Source organism: Nematolebias whitei, chromosome 3, assembly GCF_014905685.2.
Source record: "Nematolebias whitei isolate Nwh7 chromosome 3, NemWhi1, whole genome shotgun sequence".
Classification (NCBI taxonomy): domain Eukaryota; kingdom Metazoa; phylum Chordata; class Actinopteri; order Cyprinodontiformes; family Rivulidae; genus Nematolebias; species Nematolebias whitei.
The window spans coordinates 45,485,378-45,489,662 of record NC_056500.1 but is presented as its reverse complement, the minus strand read 5'-3'; the positions used below and the strand labels follow the sequence as shown (position 1 = coordinate 45,489,662).

General features: G+C 42.1%; 1 protein-coding gene across 1 annotated transcript in view; it reads right to left on the bottom strand.

Annotated features, from left to right (window-relative positions):
- kif1aa (kinesin family member 1Aa) overlaps positions 1-4,144 on the bottom strand; it is an 80,158-nt gene extending 76,014 nt beyond the window's left edge. The window contains exon 1 of the mRNA XM_037698301.1: positions 3,887-4,144. The gene's annotated coding sequence lies outside the window, so the exon portion shown is untranslated. The remainder of the gene's footprint in view (positions 1-3,886) is intronic.
- Positions 4,145-4,285: the final 141 nt, after the last annotated feature.

The window sequence follows — 4,285 nt, the reverse complement described above, 5'->3', positions numbered from 1 at the left end:
TATATATACACATAGCGATGTGGAGAGACGGTTGTGCATGAAAGAAGTGGAGTGCTGTTTCTGTAGCTTTTTACCTAGCGTGTCTGTATTTCGCGCCACTAGCTTAGCGCTACGTCAGTGTCGGCAGTTGTTAATTTTGGATGACGGACAATTTCGGTAGGCAGGATGCTCAGTTCTGCTGACAGGGCGGGGCACCCTCTTTGGATAACGGTAGAGGAAACACTGATTAAATGTATATAAACCCACACCTATCACTTATCAGCGGTTCTGCAGGGGAACCTTGGATGTTCTCTGTCTGCTGGACCTGGTTCTGGAGGGCAGTCTGGGAGGCAGCTGCTGCGGTCCTTATTACCATCAAGCTGCTGAAGGGACCTGCTAACAAGACCTGCTAACAAGACCTGCTAACAAGGCCAGGCTGCTAACAGAACCACACCGCTAACAGTATCATGCTGCTAACTGGACCATGTTGCTAAGATAACTTCAGCGTCATCATCTGCCAATAGGACCATGCTGCTATAGATTTATTTATTTTTCACTTTTTGTGTCTTGTTTCTGTATTTTTGTTGCATGCCTTGAGTAAATCCTAGATTATGTTAGTTAGTTTATGTTAGTGCTCACATTAAGTGTGTAAATTATAGCTGAACAGAACCTATGAGAATCATGCTGCTGTTGTTCGATGTATTGTTTCGCATTATGAGTGACTGACATATAGCTTAGATCTTTTAGCGTACCGCTGGACATTTGTTTAGTGTACAGTATATCTTTGTTTATATCTTAGATTCTTATTTACTGTTTCTTTTTACACGTTATATTTATGCTATTGCTGAATGTAACTGGGACCTTGAGTACACAGTTTTGTTCCACCTCATGTACCACATGCGATGCTAACAACAATAAAGAACCTTGAATTCTTGGATTTGAGAAACTATCCTTTCTAGTTTTTATATAGCTGAAAAATGATAGTTTCTTCAAATGATTGGAGTGACTGAAGAATAGTCTGTGGTGGCCAAGACCACCACCGGCCACTCCCTGGCTCCACCACTGTGCCTGGTAGTGAATAAAATGTTCCCTCCACTCGTTAGAATCCATCAACTCCACGCCGCCTTGGACAAGTGGAAATATAACTACACTCACACAGACACATGCACAAACATTATTGCCCACGTTTTTCCTGTAGGTGGTGGGCGATAATAAAGGAGGAATGTAACACCTTCTGTCTGATGACTGAGCAGGGCAGGGCTGCAGGGCTGGGACATAAAAACGGTCATGCGTGGTCAGCGATGGCCACAGGAGCAGAATATTAAAGCTAGCTGCAACAAAAGAAGTGCAGCAGCAGCTAAATGTCAGGATGTTTCTCTGGAGGACAATGGGGATGAACTGGGCCGCAGGTCTGGGCTTTGGCTTTTGTTTAGCAGCCTCGCCTCACAAACAACTCCAAACTCCATGCACTGGCTTTTAAATGATTGAAAAATGACATGAAATAAGGAAATCTGTGATTATTATTTGCAGCGTCATCATGGGTGTCTGAGCAACCATGACTCAACACTGAGTCACAATTTATGGATGTTTTTATTAATAAGCTCAACAGTGAGTTCTGTTTTTGCTGCGAGGTCTGTCAGAGATTACAGATCGTTTCTTTTGACAAACGTTTGGGATCTGTGAGCTTTATGCTGAAAAATGTGTTTGTTTTTTTAATTCTATGACAAAATAGTCTGTCATTCAGTGTCATTGTCACCGAATGGTAAATTTGCTGCGTCGTCCTGCTTTCGTCACCCGACAGATTCATTTACAAGATTTGTGTAGGTAACATTTGCACACGTTGCTTTAAAGCTGTAACCCACTGGACATGAAGTAAGAAAGTGAGCAGTGACTCAGCTTTTACACTGTTGTTTCCTGTTTTTCATGATAGACTTTATGTAAAAAACATTCAGCTCATTCAGGAGATGGATGCTATGACGTTAGCTTTTTAAACGTTTCAAAATATTTTACTTTATTTCTATTTTCCTCATAGAAACACACTGATATGGCTCTTCAAATATATTTTTCTCTTTGGAATCTGGTTTGGGTGTGTTCATGTTTATTTGTCTTACTTTGCACATTTATATACCGGTAGTTTGTTGCTACAATTAGTTTTAACTACCATTCTGCTACTCTTAGCTTTCAGCTACTATTCTGCTACTTATAGCTTTCAGCTATCATTCTGCTACTCTTAGATTTTAGCTACCATTCCGCTACTCTTAGCTTTCAGCTACTATTCTGCTACTCATAGCTTTCAACTACCATTTTGCTACTCTTAGATTTTAGCTACCATTCTGCTATTCTGGACTTTCAGCTAACATTCTGCTACTTAAAGCATCTCGGGGGGGGGAGAGAGATGGGGTAGAAGTAGGGCAGCCAACTTGGGACTAGAAAGTTGTGGTTTGACTCCCAGCCATTCCAACATGTCCTGGTGTCTGAGCAAGACACCCAATCCCTAACTGCCCCCAGGAGCCCAATAGCTGCCCACTGCTCCACCTGGGTGCATCCCAGGTGCAATAGGCTAAATGCAGAGAACTAATGTCATCATTGTATGGGAACACATAGCAACATGATGCTACTTATAGCTTTTAGCTACCATTGTACTACTTTTGGCTTTCACTTATCATTCATCTACTCAGCATTCTGCTACTTTTAGTTCATATCAGGCTTATTTTTTAGCCTTTAACGACTGTTCTGTTACTTTTAGCTTTATCTACGATTGTGCTACTTTTAGCCTTTTGCTAGCTTTTTGCTTATCTTAGCTTATATCTAGTATTTTTGCTATGGTTACCTTTTAGCTGGCTTTTTTTTGCTACTTTTAGTTTTAATTAGCTTTTTACATATTTTAGTTAGCCTTTTGCAACTGTTTTTACATATTTTAATTTTTTTAAATGATTAAGCTTAATTACTTTTCTGCAAATGTTGACATTTTAGCTTTTTTAACCACCTCTTCTAGCATAATTTCAGCAGGCATTTAGTTACTTTTGACGTTAAGCTAACATTTTTTATTATTTCCCATAGCTTTTAGTTTGTGTTCTGCTTCTTTTGGCTGTAACAGTTTCAGCTTCTTTCAGCAGTGGTTCAGCTTTCACTGTATTATAACAAAAACATTGCTGATGATTTTTAGCTCTTGTTTAAATTTCTAAAAGTGCCGAAGACTAAATTTACACATTTTAAATAAAACATGACACTTGATTTGTATATAAATAGATGATTGCATAATATCATCAGTTCGACACCCTTTAAAATATTAATGTTTTGAAAAAAACTAATCTGGTAATCTGTTGATGCAGCTCAAACCATTCAGCTGATGATGCAGCTCAAACCATTCAGCTGATGATGCAGCTCAGGCCCGACACCATTTTATTACAGACAAATATCAATTTTTAACTCAAGGCAGAAAAATGAAATATTTCTGAGGACAGGCTCATAATGGGGGGGGGGGTAATTTATTTTTACTTGACGTGTCTGCCAGGCAGTCAGGACATTTTAAAAACACGACTTTACACTGGTGAAAAACATTTACATCACTAAGGTAAGAAGTGAAATTTACCCACTGCGTCATTTTCAAACCATTTAACACCAGTTAAATTGACTTTAGGCCATTTTATTTTCTGTTTACCTTCCTGAGTGATGACACTGCATTACTGTCATAAAGCCCTCAGCTCAGATTTTAAACAACATGTAGACCGTGACCTTTGCTCAGGACTAGTTTCATGTGCTCTGTGGATCAGCTGCTCCTCCAAACCTGTCTCCTGGCCGCGCCCTGATCATCTGAACATCCTCCCCCAGGAGATTCAGCACAGCCATTAAAGCTGCTCCCCCGCAGGGACAGTCTTAGATTCACAGAAAAAAGAGATGATCGTACCTCTGCAGTGGACCGACGTGGTTTTCTAGATATCTTTGTTTTTCTATCCAACACCTCCTCGTCCAGGTCTGACACACACCGTCCGTGCGTCACCCGTCTCTCCTCTCCATGAAAACCGAGCTGACAGCGCCGTGATCTGCCCCGGTGCCCCCCCCGAACACCCGCTCCCACCTCCACCCGAGGCTGTCCGGTCCCGAGGACTCAGGAGGACCGGTGGGTACGAAGAGGAGCGGTCAAAATGGCTCTGTTGTCTCCGCGGCTCTGACAAGGATGCTCGAGCCACCGAGCCGGTGACGTCATTGCGGAGGGAGGTGGCAGCGCTCGATGCGAAGCAGATTGGGGTGGGGGGGGGGGGGGGTGGCGCGGCTGCTCGGTCCCCCCGGGTCCTCCTGAGTCCTC